The sequence below is a fragment of the Rattus norvegicus genome, chromosome 12, assembly GCF_021556685.1.
Source record: "Rattus norvegicus strain SHRSP/BbbUtx chromosome 12, alternate assembly SHRSP_T2T, whole genome shotgun sequence".
NCBI lineage: Eukaryota > Metazoa > Chordata > Mammalia > Rodentia > Muridae > Rattus > Rattus norvegicus.
Window position 1 is genome coordinate 20378358 of NC_141545.1, and position 19571 is coordinate 20397928.

Consider the following 19571-nt stretch of genomic DNA (forward strand, 5'->3'; position numbering starts at 1 on the left):
TTAGGGTGGGTCTTCCTTCCCTAATTAACCCCATCTAGATAACCTTTCATGGGTGTTCCCAGAGGTGTGGTCTCCTAAGCAATTCTAGATTCTGTCAAATTGTCAGTTGCTGTTAGCCATCCCCTGGAGGTATTCTAAGACGTCATGTAGGAGAGAATGGAAGCTGTGGAGTCTGGGGACAAATAAAGGAAAGTGCAGCTTGCCTGGCATAAGGTTGTGGCAAGACTGTGGGGCTGATAGGAAGTGATCTATGGAAGCCTATACAGGTAAAAAAAATCAAGGATTTTTTTTAAATCTATGCGTGTATGTATCTATGTGTGGTTTTGGTTACTGTTCATTGGTGCTGTTGTGGTTTGGTTTGGTTTAGATTTTTTGAGACAGGGTTTCTCTGTGTAGCCCTGGCTCTCCAGGAACTCACTCTGTAAACCAGGCTAGCCTCAAACTCAGAGATCTGCCTGCCTCTGCCCCTCCAGTGCTGGGATTAAAGGAGTGTACCAGCACTGCCTGGCTATATGCATGTTTTGATATGGGGACGTGCACGTGTGTGTGTGTATGTGTGTGTGTGTGTGTGTGTGTGTGACTGTGTATGTGTACACATGCATGTAAAGGTATTGGTCCTCAATCACTTCCCACCTCTTCTTTGACATGCCATTCTTGCTGGCCTCGAACTTCACCCCTTAGGATGGGTGTAAGCTTGGAGGGATCCTCTTGTCCCTGCCTCCCATCACCAGGATTACACAGTATAATTTTTATGTGGATTCAGAGGATCTCCATGTTTGAAAGGCAAGCACTTTACTGAGTGAACTATCCCCCCCGAGTTCCCAAGATTTTTTTTTTTGAAGACAGAGTCTTGCTGTGCAGTCCTGGCTGGCCTCATACTTGTGATTCGCCAGTCTCTGCCTCCCAAGTACTAAGATAACACCAGGCCTGGCTAAGATGAGTATTTGAATGTTAATTATACCAATGAAAAATTGACATGACGAGTGTCTCTGCATTACATAATGTGTTACACATGAACATAAGAGAATAGTGACAAGGGGTTGGGGATTTAGCTCAGTGGTAGAGCGCTTGCCTAGGAAGCGCAAGGCCCTGGGTTCGGTCCCCAGCTCCGAAAATAAGAACCAAAAAAAAAAAAAAAAAAAAAAAAAAGAGAATAGTGACAGGCCGTGGTAATGCAAGTCTTAAAGCCAGCACTTGGGAGGCAGAGGCAGGTGGATCTCTGAGATCGAGGCCAGCCTGGTCTACAGAGTGAGTTCTAGGACAGCCAGGACTACATCGCAAAAAAGGGACAGAGAGAGGGTGGAGGGAAGAGGTAAGGAAGGGAGGGGAGACAAGAAAGGGAGGAGAAAGACAGAGAGAGACTAGTGGGAGCCAGCAGCTATGATGAGGTTGGTGTGAGGGTAGCAGTCTTCCCAGGTCCATGGTTAGACTCAACAGAGCCAGGACTTAATGAAGGTTAGGCAAGAACCCTCCATCCCTGCAGGCTGTGAAAACCAAGAGTCTCTGTGTATCAGAGGGAGATGCAAAGGCAGGTTGCTTTCAGAGACGTGGCATACACCACAGGATGGTAGAAGTGAACAGGATGGGTCAGACTAAGCTGCTTAAAGGGAAACTGAACTGGAAATTGAGTCCGTGATGTTTGATTCTTTCGGACTGACTATGATACCCATAGCCCTTGTCTGTGAACTATTTTGTGCACTAAAAGTGTACACATAAGGAGCATAGTTGACAAAAACGTAATTACACACTTGTGTCACCAACTGTGACCCAGAGCTGCATCAGTGATGGCTCCTGGACACCCTTCCAGGATCACATGCATCTGCCTCTTCTCAGAATGAGCCAACATTCTGATTTTTTTCTACTTGGGAGAAGGAAGGTATTGAGGACGGAACACGTGATCTCAGGCATGTGATAGGACTGTAGTTGCTCTACCACTGAGCCACACCCCAGCCCCTCACTGGGGGATTCTAGGCAGGGGCTCTACCACTGAGCCACGCCCCCAGCCCCTCACTGGGGGATTCTAGGAGGGGCTCTACCACTGAGCCACGCCCCAGCCCCTCACTGGGGGATTCTAGGAAGGGCTCTACCACTGAGCCACGCCCCAGCCCCTCACTGGGGGATTCTAGGCAGGGGCTCTACCACTGAGCCACGCCCCAGCCCCTCACTGGGGGATTCTAGGAGGGGCTCTACCACTGAGCCACGCCCCAGCCCCTCACTGGGGGATTCTAGGAAGGGCTCTACCACTGAGCCACGCCCCAGCCCCTCACTGGGGGATTCTAGGCAGGGGCTCTACCACTGAGCCACACCCCAGCCCCTCACTAGGGGATTCTAGGCAGGGGCTCTACAACTGAGCCACACCTCCAGCCCCTCACTGGGTGATTCTAGGAGGGGCTCTACCACTGAGCCACGCCCCCACCCCCCCACTGGGGGATTCTAGACAGGGGCTCTCCCACTGAGCCACGCCCCCCAGCCCCTCACTGGGGGATTCTAGGCAGGGGCTCTACCACTAAGCCACGCCCCCACCCCTCACTGGGGGATTCTAGGCAGGGGCTCTACCACTAATCCACACCTACAAGCCCTTTAAAATATTTTTGAGGCATGATTTCTCTAAGTTTCCCAGGCTCACTCTGAACTAATTGTATAGCCCAGGCAGGCTTTTAACCTGTGATTTTTCTGCCCCAGATTTATGAGATCTCAGACACGAACCTCTAGACTCAGTTTAAATGAAGCGATTTCAGTGAAGGTTCAGACACAATGCCTGGCATACTGAGCCACTTCCGTAGGTTTTGTGATTCTCCTTCTGTGGGCCTTACTATCTATCCTACTGTGGCAAGGTCCTGTGGGTTTTTTTGTGTGTGTCAGCAACTGACTCTCACTATGGAACTGAGTCCCTCCAGTGGGAGGAGTCACAGCACACCCTGGATCTCCTGAGTCATTCAGAGCAGCTCTCAGTCCATGGTGACTCCATGTTACTCATAACGTGTCAGTTCCCGTGATACCTCAGGCCTGTGACAACCTTGTCTCTGAGGCTAGAGGTCCCCAACATGTGTGACTATGGAGAAAGGTTTTACCACAGTCATTTCCTGTGTTGCTTACTGCCCTGGTGTACACAGGGCACCTCATAATGCCGCTCTCTGACACTAACACCCTGTGCTGTGCTGTGTCCCTGAAGGGCAGGACGCCATGCTTCCTAGACTCTTTTCTACTCAGCCCCCAAGATGTATGCCCTTGGCACCTGGCTTGTAGCTCTTTGCTGAGAGGGTCCTAGCACAGAGTCACACATTTGCAGTTCAGAGGCTCGGGGCAACAAGGCACCCACCATCTTATAGATGAATGGGCCCAGAGGTGGGGAGAAAGTGGGAGGCGGAGTTACGACCTCAGGGAAATGAAGTCAGTGTCCTGGATTCTTCTCTTTTGTTGTTGTAATTAAGCACCCTGGCAAAAGGCAGCCTACAGTAGGAAAGGTTTGTTTTAGCTGGTTCCAGTTTACAGTCCCCCATTGCAGGGGAGTCAAGACAGGAACCGGAGACACCTAATTACATCACTTCTGTGGTTAAGACACAGAACAATGAGTACTGTGTGCTTAGTACTCAGTTCATGTTCTCTATTCGCATACAGTCCAGGGCCTCAACCCAGGAAATGGTTCAGCCCACAGCAGGCCAGGCCATCCACTTTGACCAGTCCAGTTAAGAAAACATTCCCTCACAAGTGTGTTTACAAACTAACCTGACCTAGAAAATTCTTTCTTAAGACTCTCTTCCTGGGCTGGAAAGATGGCTCTTCCAGAGGTCCTGAGTTCAATTCCCAGCAACAACATAGTGGCTCACAACCATCTGTAATGGGATCTGATGCCCTCTTCTGGTGTGTCTGAGGACAGTGACAGTGCACTGACGTACATAAAATAAATATATAATTGAAAAATAAAAGACTCTCTTCCCAGGTGTCTCTAACGTATTAACAGCTAAAGCCGACGGCCATAGAAACTGAGAGCAGGGAAAGGGAGAGAGGCTCACCATTGGTGCCAGGGTTCTGTTAGGTAGAAGCAAAATGTTCTAGCGTGCGATCACACAGTTGAATGACTGTAGAGAACTGTTCATCTCCGGAGGTTAAAAGAGTGTCTTATGAGATGTCTCAGTAGCTAAAGCACTTGGTGCATAACTGTGACAACTGAATATAAATGTTAGATAGGAATGGCGACCCATTTGTAATCCCAACACTTAGAATACAGAGACAAGGGATCCCAGGAACAAGATGGACAAGCTCTGGGCTCAGAATATAGATGGAGATATATACATATATATGTGTGTGTGTGTGTGTGTGTGTGTGTATCTTTATCTATATTATATACATTATATATATATATATTGTTATACACTATATATATGTATGTATCTCCATCTATGATATATATCATATATGTGTATGTATGTGTGTGCGCGCATCTGTAAGTCAGTCTGTCTAATGCAGATGCACATTCCTGCACATACATGTGCAAATATATGCAAACACACATAAAGTCACAGTAGAGACACAAACACATACACAAATACAAAATAAAATTTAAAAGCTTTTGATGTGAAGTCATTATTTATGCAACAACATATCACACGTCAACTAAATTCTTGCTTGCTCTCCAGAAATCAGGCTTGTCTGAGGCTCACAGAGAAGGGAACCGAGTCATGCATCAGGACAGGTGACCCCAGGCCCCATGTCTCATGGAACCTCATGTCTCCCTAAGGCCTCATTGCACTGACCCTTCCTCTACTCACTCACCCCTCTCTACCCCCAAAGCTGCAACATCCCTGTGCTTCTGCTTCCTCATGGTTCAGCTGGAGGTTGCACAGTGACTCAGGCTCCATTTTCTGGTCTGGTTACACACACACACACACACACACACACACACACACACACACTCCTTGGCCACATATACAAAGCTCAATGCCTGGAAACTGGTGAGTAACATCCTACTTAAGCCAGAGGATGACCAGGGGGGTCTATTTGACATTAACAAGGTGTCAGGGCACTGGCTCTCAGAGAGGATGTGGTTGGGAGTAGACACTAAAGAATCAATGTCCCGGGCTTTGTAAACTTATTGCAAATATGGAGAAAACGAATGGGACATTCCTGAATGACGAACAGGTTAAATCGGAAACCACACAGGAAGATGGTTGCACCAGTGAAAGCACCCAGCACCCTAGAAAATGTGGGGTGCAGTCAAAACATTTGAAGGGAAGAAAATCCCAAGAAATGATGAAGATAAAGGCTGAGGTGAATAGATCTGAGATAGGCACAGAGCAGAGAAAGCCAGGGAAGCCAGGAGTCAGGACTTGGTGTGCGTGTGTGTGTGTGTGTGTGTGTGTGTGTGTGTGTGTGTGTACGCACGCGCCTCCCACACCTCCAGCCACACCTCTGATTTTCAGTAGGTTCTGAGGCTCAAACTCAGGACCTCAGGCTTGTGCAACAAATGCTTTACCCACTGGGCCATCCCACCAGCCCTTGGAATGGCTCTCTTGACATCTTTACCTACTCCGACAAAGAAAATAGGAAGATGGCTCAGACTAGTAGAATCGGAAATAGAAAGAGTATTGTATCTGACTTTACAGACTTGAAAGAGATTGTGGTCAAAGCCATAAGCAACTATCACCAATAAATAGGACAACATTAGGGAGACAAAGTTCTGTAATGATACAGACAACCAAAACCAGCTCAATTAAAAGAAAGAAAGAAAAAGAAAAAAACAGAACATATAAACTGACCCATAGCAAGTAAAAAGAGTGATCCCATCAAAACACCGATGGGTCTGGGGAGGTGACTCTGTCTGCAAGCCCTTGGCATGCTTGTATGAGGAGGATCTGAGCTTCATACCCAGAAGCCACGTTTTTAAGAACCTGGTGCAGCGGCACACTCCTGTAACCGCAGAACTGGGAGATAAACAGGAAGGCCTCTAGGGTTTGCTGGTCAGCCATTTTAGCTCAGTCAGAAAGTTCTGGGCCAGAGAGAGACCCTGTCTCAAAATAAGGTGGATGATACCTGAGGAACAACACCTAAGGCTGACCTATGGCTTCTACATACACAAACATACATGCACAAACATACACATATGAACCTCAACACACAGAGAGAAGCATATACTCAAATGCCTTTAGTTGAAAGCTGGATTAAGGAAGAGAAATTTTAACATTAATTCTCCAAAACCTCTTCCAAAAAGTTGAATGGGTAAGAATAGTTCCCAGGTCATTCCTATCAGGCTGGGATGACCCTGAACTCACACCCAGATATTACGATTAAAGAAGACCACAGATGGGTAACGCTTATGAATACAGATGCAAAATCCTTTTTATCTTACACCCAGGAAATTAAGTCAAGTTCTCCCTCTCTCTCTCTCTCTCTCTCTCTCTCTCTCTCTCTCTCTCTCTTCCTCTCTCTCTCTCTGTCTCTGTCTGTCTCTGTCTCTCTCTCTGTCTCTCTCTGTCTGTCTGTGTGTGTGTGTGTGTGTGTGTGTGTGTGTGTGTGTGTGTATGTGTGTAAATTGGATTCACCCTTGGGGTGGAAGGTTTAATTAACATCTAAAAATCAGTTCATGGAACACACCACGTTGATAGAATCTTAAAAGCCACATGATCGTCTCAATAGATGCAGGAAAGTCTGATTTAACAAAATCAGAATTGATGAGCCATTCATGATAGCAATGGTCAACAAGTCAGGAATGTGAGGGAACTTCCTGAGTCTAATAAATGACATCTATTAGAGGCGATGGAAAGGGAGAGGAAAATAAATATAAACACACACACACACACACACACACACACACACACACACACACACACAATCATGTTCAGTGGTAAAGACTGGGGATTTATCCCCTACAATCAGGAACAAGAAAAGACTGTCCATTCTCTCTACTTCTGTGCACTGAGGTGCTATACAGAGCAATTAGGTATAAAGGAGAAAGAAAAGACAAAAGAGCTGGTGGAGGGAAGCCCAGTGGTAGAGCCCCTGCCTAGAATCCCCCAGTGAGGGGCTGGGGGCATGGCTCAGTGGTAGAGCCCCTGCCTAGAATCCTCCAGTGAGGGGCTGGGGGCGTGGCTCAGTGGTAGAGCCCCTGCCTAGAATCCCCCAGTGAGGGGCTGGGGTGTGGCTCAGTGGTAGAGCCCCTGCCTAGAATCCCCCAGTGAGGGGCTGGGGTGTGGCTCAGTGGTAGAGCCCCTGCCTAGAATCCCCCAGTGAGGGGCTGGGGCGTGGCTCAGTGGTAGAATTCTTACATAAAAAGCCCTGGGTTCCATCTGTACCACAAAACTATATCCATTAGCACACGCTCACTCTCTCTCCCTCCCCCCCACCCTGTCTCCGTCTCTCTGTCTCTGTCTCTCTCTCTGTCTCTGTCTCTCTCTGTCTCTCTCTGTGTCTCTCTGTGTCTCTCTCTGTTTCTCTCTCTCTCTCTCTCTCTCTCTCACACACACACACACACACACACACACACACACACACACGAATGTAACCAGACAGAAGTAATAGTCTCTGAGATTAAATGATCTTACACATAGGTAATCATAGACCCCTTACAAAGGAGCTATTGAAACTAATAAATAATTTCAAATGACACAGGCTTCCCAAAGGCCAGAGCCTCCCACCCAGATGTACCACTCTAAGGGCCATGTCTTCACACACAGACCTTTGAGTAGCAGTCAACATCCACACCGAAACAGTCCCTGCAAACTGTGAAACATTACTGAATAAAATTAAATATTTAAAATCAGCACATGAAAATCAATTGTGTATTCATACACCATCAATGAACGTTCCTCAAATGAATTTAAAGAAGTAAAGCCCATTTATAATCATGGAAATAATAAAAGCCACGTAGGAATAAATTTGTCAAAAGAAATGCACGATTTACTTACTGTATTAGTGAGTGTTCTGACGTTGTAATGGAAGTCCCTGATACATGACGCTAAGGGAGTTAAAAACAGGTCACACTCTGGAGAGTCCAGGATCAGGTGACACTCTGGTTTTGGCAGCCCATAATGGTGAGAGAGATTGTCAAGACAGAAAGGAGAAAGAGGGAGGGAGGGAGGGAGGGAGGGAGGGAAGGAGGGAGGGAGAGAGGGAGAGAGGGGGAGAGGAGAGGGAAGGGAAGGAGGAAGAGATTTTTTCATATTCCTTTTATATCCTATATCCCTGGTGACAGACCTTTGGGTGACATTTGCCATTCAACCTGTGGCACACTAGCAATTATAAACCATGGCTAGGAGAACTGAAGATGTAGCTACAAGGAAAGGCGTCCCATGTTTGTGGACCGGGAGACTCTGTCTTGTTGGACAGCAACCCCCAAGTCCCTCTTCACATTGAGTGGGTTCACTATCAGAGTAGCAGCAGAAATGGCAGGGGAGGGCCTGGAGAGGTGCAATTCCCATCACACAGGTGAAAGGCCTGACACAGCGCTGCACATCTACAGCAGCAGCACTAGGGAGGCCGAGGCAGGAGGATCCCTGGACCTCACTGAGCAATCAGTCCAGACGAATCGATGAGCTCTGGGTTCACTGAGAAACTCTATTTAAAAAAAAAAAGAGTGGAGAGTTACTGAGAAAGCCAACAAACATCAGATATTGGCTCCATATACCTATGTACATACATGTGTACATGCGTGCACACAACACACACATCCAAAGCAACTAAGTAATAAATCCTAAAATTGTAAGGGGTATCTTATTAGATGCCAAAGCTACTGTCAAAAAAATAAAAGGGTTGGAGAACTCCTATTTCCCAAAATCTACTGCAAATCTGTGTGAGCCTAGGCAGTAGTTCTGGCATGAAAATGTAGGTCAATGCAATGGTGTTGAGGGCTCAGGAACAAACACTGGCATTAGCCAGCTGATGTGCAGAGTGCAGGGTCATTCAGTTGGGGAAGATTAAATTTATTTCCACCAAATCACACGTGGACAACTAGATATCTACACAGTTTTAAATGCAATTGAAGGGGCTCACTTCTCTTGCAGAGGACCCAGGTTTGGTTCCTAGTGGCTCACAACCCCTTATAACTCTAGTTCAAGGAGACCTGTACCCTCTTCTGACCTCCATGGGCACCTGCAGTCATGTGCAAACTCACATACAGTCATATACACATAGGCAAAATTAGAATTTTCATCTTGAAGATAAAGGATTAGGAGGGGGAGGGGGAGGAAGAAGAAGAGGAGGAGGAGGAAGAGGAGGAGGAAGAGGAGGAGGAAGAGGAAGAAAGAAGAAGAAGAAGAAGAAGAAGAAGAAGAAGAAGAAGAAGAAGAAGAAGAAGAAGAAGAAGAAGAAGAAGAAAGAAGAGGAGGAGGAGGAAGAGGAGGAGGAGGAGGAGGAGGAGGAGGAGGAGGAGGAGGAGGAGAAGAAGAAGAAGAAGAAGAAGAAGAAGAAGAAGAAGAAGAAGAAGAAGAAGAAGAAGAAGAAGAAAGAAGGAGGAGGAGGAAGAAGAGGAGGAGGAGGAGGAAGAAGAGGAGGAGGAGGAGGAAGAGGAGGAGGAGAAGAAGAAGAAAGAAGAAAGAAGAGGAGGAGGAGGAAGAGGAGGAGGAAGAGAAGGAGGAAGAAACAAGAAGAAGAAGAAGAAAGAAGAGGAGGAGGAGGAGGAGGAAGAAGAGGAGGAGAGGAAGAAGAAGAGGAGGAGGAGGAAGAAGAGGAGGAGGAGGAGAAGAAGAAGAAAGAAGAAAGAAGAAGAAGAAGAGGAGGAGGAGGAGGAAGAGGAGGAGGAGGAAGAGGAGGAGGAAGAAACAAGAAGAAGAAGAGGAGGAGGAAGAGGAGGAGGAGGAAGAGGAGGAGGAAGAAACAAGAAGAAGAAGAAGAAGAAGAAGAAGAAGAAGAAGAAGAAGAAGAAGAAGAAGAAGAAGAAGAAGAAGAAGAAGAAAGAAGAAGAAAGAAGAGAGGAGGAGGGGGAGGAGGAGGAGGAGGAAGAAGAGGAGAGGGAGGAGGAAGAGGAACAAGAACAAGAATGAATGCACTTAGACCTTTATGTGGTTTGACTGTGACATACCCCTCATTGGCTCATGGGTTTAAACACTTGGGTACAGCTGGTGGTGCTGTTTGGAAAGAACATTTGTGTAGAACATTTAGGAAGTGCAGCCTTGACAGAGGAAATGGGTAACTGGAGATGGGCTTAGAGGCTTTATAGTTTGGCCTCCATTCCTGTTCCTTCTTTGCTTTCTGATGTGATGTGACCGGTTGATCCCTGTTTTTGCTACCACACCTTCTCAACCACAAGAGACTGATCCCCTCCAACTGTGAGGCAGAACAAATCCTTCCTCACTTAGGTTGATTTTGTTGAGGTATTTTATCACGGCAGCACAATCAGATGCCTACCTCATACCACAAACACAATTTGATGAAATGAGTCATAAGCCTTGATTTGAAAGCTTAAACAGAAAACTGTAACGAGGAAAAATCTAAGTCTTCACTGCTTTGCTTTTAGACCAGTGTTTCTCAACCTGTGGGTCGCGCCCCCTTTGAGGTTAAGGTCACATATCAGACATCCTGCATCTCAAATATTTACTTCACAATCCACAAAAGTAGCAAAATTACACGTGTGGAGTAACAATGAAATGATTTCATGGTTGCGGGTCCCCACAATGTGAGGAACCGTATTAAAGAGTAACAGCATTAGGAAGGTTGAGACTCATTGTGCTAGACAATGGGCATTTTATGAATGCTGAGGTGAAGACATTCAACAAGTTGGATGACATCTGAATTTAAAAGTCATGGGCCAGAGAGATGGCTCAGCAGGTAAGGCTGATGCCACCATACCTGTCAACCTGAGTTCAATCTCAGGGAACTACATGATAGAAAGAGAACCAACTCCCCCCACGTTTTCCTCTGACTTCCACATGCGTGCTCTGGCATACACTCATCTACGTGCACACATACACATATGTATGCACATGCACACAAATAGACTCTACAGAAGGACTGAATGTGTGTGCGACAAACCTTGTCTTATAGACAGTGGCAAGTCAGATATCTGATGACGGTCTTACACACAGGATTCGTGAGGAAGCCCAGCAAATGGGTAAAGGCTATGAATAAATATTCCTCTACACAGTGACCAATGTGCATGTGAACAGGTACTCTGCACCATTAGTCATTAGGAAAATGCAAATCAAAACCGCAGGAGATGCTATTTCACAAGCAGGGGATCCGCTATCACAGAGAAGGCGAGGAGAGTTGGTGAGAATGTGGAAGGGTCAGGGAGGGGTCAGGGTCCTCAGGCATCACTTGCACCAATGGGAAATGGTAACCCGTTACTTTGCAATAGGCTATGGCAGGTCCTCTAATGTAGCATACGCATTCCTGGATCTGAGGAGTTGACTCCGTGGGTAAGAGTACTTGCTGTGAGAATACGAGTTTTCTCGCATTCCTGAGTTCAAGTTTTTAGCATGGCATGCGAATAGAAAGCCAAGCATGGCTCTGCTGTGGGATAAGGGACAACAAGGTCACTGGCTAACCATCAGCAGGGTCAGTGAAAACCCCTGTCTCAAAGCAATAGAGCGAGGAGTGATAGAATGGAACCCCCAACATCCTCCACTTGGCTCCACATGTGTGCATGGGTGTGTATACCACACATGCACACATATGTCTCAAACAGATGTACACACATACTCATACATACACACTCATACACACACAGTAGTACACACACACACACTTATACACACACACAGTATTTTTTTAGCCATATTGAATTTCCATCTAGCTTAGAGTTTCCAGTTCTCTGTATCTACTCAAGGGAATAAAAAGCACATATCCCCCACAAAATCCCATTCATGTGTGTCATGAGCAGCGCTGTCCATCAAATGACTCAAGGAGGCAGAGTGAGCTCAACCATCCATCAGTGCATGAAGAGCCAGACTGTGAGACCAACACAAAAAGCAATCCTTTGACAATGAGTGTGTGTCCATCTGCGTGGGGTGCACCTGTGTGTGTAGGACAAGTCAGAGCATGTGTCCTCCTGGGTGGTGATGCACCTGTGTGTGTAGGACAAGTCTGAGCATGTGTCCACCTGTGTAAGGGTGCACCTGTGTGTGTGTGTAGGACAAGTCTGAGCATGTGTCCTCCTGTGTGGGGATGCACCTGTGTGTATAGGACAAGTCTGAGCATGTGTCCACCTGTGTGGGGATGCACCTGTGTGTGTAGGACAAGTCAGAGCATGTGTCCACCTGTGGGGGGGTGCACCTGTGTGTGTAGGACAAGTCAGAGCATGTGTCCACCTGTATAAGGATGCACCTGTTTATAATAAGACAAGTCTGAGCACATGTCCACCTGTGGGGGGGTGCACCTGTGTGACTAGGACAACTCTGGGCACATGTCCACCTGTATAGGGATGCACCTGTTTATATAAGACAAGTCTGAGCACATGTCCACCTGTGGGGGGGTGCACCTGTGTGACTAGGACAACTCTGGGCACATGTCCACCTGTATAAGGATGCACCTGTTTATATAAGACAAGTCTGAGCACATGTCCACCTGTGGGGGGGTGCACCTGTGTGACTAGGACAACTCTGGGCACATGTCCACCTGTATAGGGATGCACCTGTTTATATAAGACAAGTCTGAGCACATGTCCACCTGTGGGGGGGGTGCACCTGTGTGACTAGGACAACTCTGGGCACATGTCCACCTGTATAGGGATGCACCTGTTTATATAAGACAAGTCTGAGCACATGTCCACCTGTGTGGGGGTGCACCTGAGAGTATTGGACAAGACTTCTGTCATTTTTCAGATACCACTCACCTTGGGTTTTTTGAGACAAGTTCTCTCATTGGTCTGAAATACACCAAGTTGTCAAGGCTGGCTGTCCAGTGAACCTCAAGGGTCTACTGTCCTTGCCTCCTAAGAGCTTGGAAGTGCAAATGTGTACCACCTTGCCCAGTTGTTTTCATAATGGAAAATACTACTTATTTATGACTATTTAGATTGAATCTTCTAACTTCTTCCTCCAAGACTCTCGGCACTAGTGCTACCATGAAAAGTACAACAAAAGCATATGTTATATGTCTTATTGCTATGACAAAACACCAAATCAAAATAACTTAAGAGAGGAAAGGGTTATTTTGGCTGATAGTTGAAAGGTGCGGTCACCTCATTGGGAGCACAGAAAGGTGGCAGAAACCCAATCCAGCTGGTCACTTTGCACCTACACTTATGTAGTGCAATTAATATTGTTTCTGAGCTCCTCTCTTTTTTTAAATTTTATTTTTCTTTGATATACTATGTATTTATATTCCAAATGTTATCCTCTTCCCTCCCTCCCCTCCCCCTCTCCCTTATGCCTGCTTCTATGAGGATGCTCACACTCCCACCCACCCTCTCCCAGCTCAATGCCCTGGCATTCTCCTACATTGGGGAAACGAGCCTTCACAGGACCAAGGGCTTTTCCTCCTATTGATGCTGGACAATGCCATCCTCTGCTACATGTGCGGCTGGAGCCATGGGTCCCTCCATGTGTACCCATTGGTTGGTGGTTTAGTCCTTGGGAGCTATAGTGGGGTCTGGTTTGTTAATATTGTTGCTCTTCCTATGGGGTTGCAAACCCCTTCAGCTCCTTCAATTTTTTCTCTAACTCCTCCATTGGGGTCACGTTGTTCAGTCCAAGGGTTAGCTGCAAGTACCCTCATCTGTATCAATAGGGCTCTGGCAGAGCCTCTCAGGAGACATCCGTATCTGGCTCCTGTCAGCAAGCACTTCTCGGCATCAGCAATAGTGACTGGGTTTGGTGGCTGCGTATGGGATGGATCCCCAGGTGGGGCAGTCTCTGGATGACCTTTTCTTCAGTTTCTGCTCTACTCTTTGTCCCTATATTTCCTCCTTGAGTATTTTGTCCCCCCCCCCCTTCTAAGAAAGAATGAAGAATCCACATTTTGGTCTTCCTTCTTCTTAAGCTTCATATGATCTGTGAATTTTTTCTTAGGTATTCCAAGTCTTTGGGCCAATATACACTTATCAGTGAGTGCCTAACATGTGTGTTCTTTTGTGACTGGGTTATCTCACTCAGGATTATATTTTCTAGTTCCATCCATTTGCCTAAGAATTTCCTACAGTCATTGTTTTAAATAGCTCAATAGTGCTCCATTGTGTATATGTAGCACATTTTCTGTATCCATTGCTCTATTGAAAGACGTCTAGGTTCTTTCCAGCTTCTGGCTATTGTAAATAAGGCTGCTACAAACCTAGTGGAGGATGTGTCCTTGTTATATGTTGGAGCATCTTTTAAGTGTATGCCCAGGAGTGGTATAGCTGGGTCCTCAGGTAGTACTGTGCCCAATTTTCTGAGGAAACACCAGACTTATTTCCACAGTGGTTGTACCAGCTTGCAATCCTGCCAACAATGGAGGAGTGTTCCTCTTTCTCCACATCCTCGACCAGAATCTGTTGTCAACCTGAGTTTTTGATCTTAGCAATTCTGACTGGTGTGAGGTGGAATCTCAGGGTTGCTTTGATTTGCATTTCCCTGATGACTAAGGATGTTGAACCTTTCTCAGTCATTCAGTATTCCTCAGTTGAGAATTCTTTGTTTAGCTCTGTAGCCTGTTTTTAATAGGATTGTTTGATTCTCTGGAGTCTAACTTCTTCAGTTCTTTGTATATATTGGATTTTAGCCCTCTATCAGATGTAGGATTGGTAAAGATCTTTTCCCAATCAGTTGGTTGCTGTTTTGTCCTAATGACAGTGTCCTTTGCCTTACAGAAGCTTTGTGATCTCATGAAGTCCCATTTGTCGATTCTTGATCTCAGAGCATAAGCCATTGGTGTTCTGTTCAGGAAATTGTCCTATGTGCCTATGTGTTCGAGGCTCTTCCCTACTTTTTCTTCTATTAGTTTGAGTGTATCTGGTTTGATGTGGAGGTCCTTGATCCACTTGTACTTGAGCTTTGTACAGAGTGATAAGCATGGATCGATCTGCATTCTTCTGCATGTTGACCTCCAGGTGAACCAGCACCATGTGTTGAAAATGCTGTCTTTTTTCATTGGATGGTTTTAGCTCCTTTGTCAAAGATCAAGTGACCATAGGTGTGTGGGTTCATTTCTGGGTCTCCAACTCTATTCCAATGATCTACCTGCCTGTCTCCGTACCAATACCATGCAGTTTTTATCACTATTGCTTTGTAATACTGCTTGAGATCAGGAATAGTGATTCCCCCAGAAGTTCTTATATTGTTGAGAATAGTTATCACTATTCTGGGTTGGGTTTTTTTTTTTGTTATTCCAAATGAATTTACAAATTGCTCTTTCTAACTTTATGAAGAATTGAGTTGGAATTTTGATGGGAATTGCATCTAATCTGTAGATTGCTTTCAGCAAGATGACCATTTTTACTATATTAATCCTACTAATTCATGATCATGGGAGATCTTTCCATCTTCTGAGATCTTCTTCAATTTCTTTTTTCAGAGACTTGAAGTTCTTTTTTTTTTTTTTTTTTTTTTTTTGGTTCTTTTTTTCGGAGCTGGGGACCGAACCCAGGGCCTTGCGCTTCCTAGGTAAGCGCTCTACCACTGAGCTAAATCCCCAAACCCATGTGGTTTTTTTCTTTGAGTTTGTTTATATTGCGGATTTTGTTGATGGATTTTTGTATATTGAACCATCCATGCATCGCTAGGATGAAGCCTAGTTGATCATGAAGGATAGTTTTGATGTGTTCTTGGGTTCGGTTTGGGAGAATTTTATTGAGTTTTTTGCATTGATATTCATGAGGAAAATTGGTCTGAAGTTCTCTTTGTTGGGTCTTTCTGTTTAGGTTTAAGCATAATTGTGGCTTCAAAGAATGAATTGGGTAGTGTTCTTTCTGTTTCTATTTTGTGGAATAGTTTGAAAAGTATTGGTGTTAGGTCTTCTTCGAAGGTCTGATAGAATTCTACAGTAAACCCATCTGGTCCTGGACTTGTTTTGGTTGGGAGACTTTTTTTTTCTTTTTCTTTTTTTTCAGAGCTGGGGACCGAACCCAGGGCCTTGCGCTTGCTAGGCAAGCGCTCTACCACTGAGCTAAATCCCCAACCCTGGTTGGGAGACTTTTAATGACTGCTTCTATTTCTTTAGGGGTTATAGGACTGTTTAGATGGTTTATCTAATCCTGACTTAACTTTGGTACCTGGTATCTGTCTAGAAAATTGTCCATTTCATCCAGATTTTCCAGTTTTGTTGAGTATAGGCTTTTGTAGTAGTATCTGATAATTTTTTTTAATTTCCTCAGTTTCTGTTATTATGTCTCCCTTTTCATTTCTGAGTTTGTTGATTTGGATACACACTCTGTTCCCTCTGGTTAGTCTGGCTAAGGGTTTATCTATCTTGTTGGTTTTGTTGATTCTTTGTATAGTTCTTTTTGTTTCTACTTGGTTGATTTCATCCCTGAGTCTGACTATTTTCTGCTGTCTTCTCCTCTTGGGTGAATTTGCTTCTTTTCAGGTGTGCTGTCAAGCTGTTAGTGTATGCTCTCTCCAATTTCTTTCTGCAGGCACTCAGAGCTATGAGTTTTTCTCTTAACACTGCTTTCATTGTATCCCATAAGTTTGGGGATGTTGTGCCTTCATTTTCATTAAATTCTAAAAAGTATTTAATTTCTTTATTTCTTCCTTGACCAAGTTGTCATTGAGTAGAGCATTGTTCAGCTTCCATGTGTATGTGGGCTTTCTATTGTTTTTATTGTTATTGAAGACCAGCCTTAGTCCGTGGTGATCTGATAGGATGCATGGCATTATTCCAATCTCCTTGTAGCTATTGAGGCCTGTTTTGTGACCAAGTATATGGTAAATTTTGGAGAAGGTACCATGAGGTGCTGAGAAGAAGGTATATTCTGATGGTTTAGGATGAACTGTTCTATAGATTTAAATCCATTTGGTTCATAATTTATGCTAGTTTCACTGTGTCTCTGTTTAGTTTCTGTTTCCATGATCAGTCCATTAATGAGAGTGATGTGTTGAAGTCTCCTACTATTACTGTGTGTGGTGCAATGTGTGCTTTGAGCTTTAGTAAAGTTTCTTTTATGAATGTAGGTGCCCTTGCATTTGGAGCATAGATGTTCAGAATTTAGAGTTCATCTTCGTAGATTTTTCCTTTGATGAGTATGAAGTGTCCTCCCTTATCTTTTTTGAAAACTTTTGGTTGCAAGTCGATTTTATTTGATATTAGAATGGCTACTCCAGCTTGTTTATTGGGATCATTTGCTTGGACAAAATTTTCCCAACCTTTTACTCTTAGGTAGTGTCTGTCTTTGTCACTACGCTGTGTTTCCTGTATGCAGCAAAATGCTGGGTCCTCTGTTATCCACTCTGTTAGTCTATGCCTTTTTATTGGGGAATTGAGTCCATTGATGTCAATATATATTAAGGAACAGTGATTGTTGTTTCCTGTTATTTTTGTTGTTAGTGGTAAAATTTTGTTTGTGTGGCTATCTTCTTTTGAGTTTGTTGCAAGAAGATTACTTTCTTGCTTTTTCTAGGGTGTAGTTTCCCCCTTGTGTAGGAGTTTCCCATCTATCATCCTTTGTAGGGCTGGATTTGTGGAAAGATTTTGTGTAAATTTGGTTTTGTCATGGAATATCTTGGTTTCTCCATCTATGTTAATTGAGCGTTTTGCTGGATATAGTAGCCTGGGCTGGCATTTGTGTTCTCTTAGGGTCTGTATGACATCTGCCCAGGATCTTCTAGTGTTCATAATCTCTGTTGAACAGTCTGATAGGTCTGCCTTTATATGTTACTTGACCTTTCTCCCTATGGCTTTTAATATTCTCTTTGTTTTGTGCATTTGGTGTTTTGACTATTATGTGACAGGAGGAATTTCTCTTCTGGTCCAATCTGTTTGGAGTTCTGTAGGCTTCTTCTATGTTGATGAGCATCTCTTTCTTTAGGTTAGGGAAGTTTTCTTCTATAATTTTGTTGAAGATATTTACTAGCCCTTTAAGTTGGGAATCTTCACTCTCTTCTATACCTATTATCCTTACATTTGGTCTTCTCACTGTGTTCTGGATTTCCTGGATATTTTGGGTTAAGAGCTTTTTGCTTTTTACATTTTCTTTGACTATTGTGTCAATGTTTTCTATGGTTAACTTCTGCCCCTGAGATTCTCTCTTCTATCTCTTGTATTCTGTTGGTGATGATTGCGTCTATGACTCCTGATCACTTTCCTAGGTTTTATATCTCCAGGTTTGTCTCCCTTTGTGATTTCTTTATTGTTTTTATTTCCATTTTTAGATTCTGGATGGTTTTGTTCAATTCCTTCACCTGTTTTATTGTGTTTTCCTGTAATTCTTTAAGGGATATTTTTGTTTCCTCTTTAAGGGCTTCTACTTGTTTACCTATGCTGTCCTGAATTTCTTTTTTTTTTTTAATTGTTTGCTTTCACCTTGTTGGGGTTTTTTTTCCCATCTTTATTAACTTGGGTATTTCTTATTTACATTTCGATTGCTATTCCCTTTCCCAGTTTCCAGGCCAACATCCCCGTAGCCCCTCCCCCTCCCCTTCTCTATTGGTGTTCCCCTCCCCATCCTCCCCCCATTACCACCCTCCCCCCAACAATCACGTTCACTGGGGGTTCAGTCCTAGCAGGACCAAGGTCTTCCCCTTCCACTGGTGATCTTACTAGGCTATTCATTGCTACCTATGAGGTCAGAGTCCAGGGTCAGTCCATGTATAGTCTTTGGGTAGTGGCTTAGTCCCTGGAAGCTCTGGTTGGTTGGCATTGTTGTTCATATGGGGTCTTGAGCCCCTTCAAGCTCTTCCAGTCCTCTCTCTGATTCCTTCAACGGGGGTCCCGTTCTCAGTTCAGTGGTTTAATGATGGCATTCGCCTATGTATTTGCTGTATTCTGGCTGTGTCTCTCAGGAGAGATCTACATCCGGTTCCTGTCAGCCTGCACTTCTTTGCTTCATCCATCTTATCTTGTCCTGTATTTTCTTTAAGGGAGTTATTTATGTCCTTCTTAAAGTCTTCTATCATCATCATGAGATGTGATTTTAAATCCAAATCTTGCTTTTCCAGTGTGTTGGGATATCCAGTATTTGCTGTGGTAAGAGAACTGGGTTCTGATGGTGTCAATTGGTCTTGGTTTCTGTTGCTTAGGTTCTTGCACCTGCTCCTCACCATCTGGTTATCTCTGATGGTAGTTGTTCTTGCTATCTCTGACTGGAGCTTGTCCCTCCTGTGGGCCTGTGAGCCTATGAGCTTGTGATTTTTAAGAGTGAGAGTGATGCTTGGAGAGCAGCGCTCTGCGAGCAGGTTTTGGGTTTGAGGGCTGTGGGACAGCCCCAGCTCTGGACGCAGATGGAGATCGAAAGGCCTTGCCCAGTTTTTTTTATGTGGATTCTGGAGATCAAACTCAGAGCTTCCTTGGTTCCCCAGTCTTGATGGACACATTTTTGAAGGAAGCATCAGCATGTGGAATAACCAAGCCACAGAAGGATGGAAGCCATAGATCTTCTGCACAGAAAATGTAGGTTTGTATGTGATGGTAGTTTGGACCGTCACTGAACACTGTAGGCTCACCTATGAAGAGTCTTGATGAAGAGTGTCTAGATCAGTTTGACCTGTGGGCATGTCTAAAGGCATGGT

General features: G+C 44.7%; 1 protein-coding gene across 6 annotated transcripts in view; it reads left to right on the top strand.

Annotated features, from left to right (window-relative positions):
- The window catches only part of Card11 (caspase recruitment domain family, member 11), a 136890-nt gene that overhangs the window by 73524 nt on the left and 43795 nt on the right, over nt 1–19571 (top strand).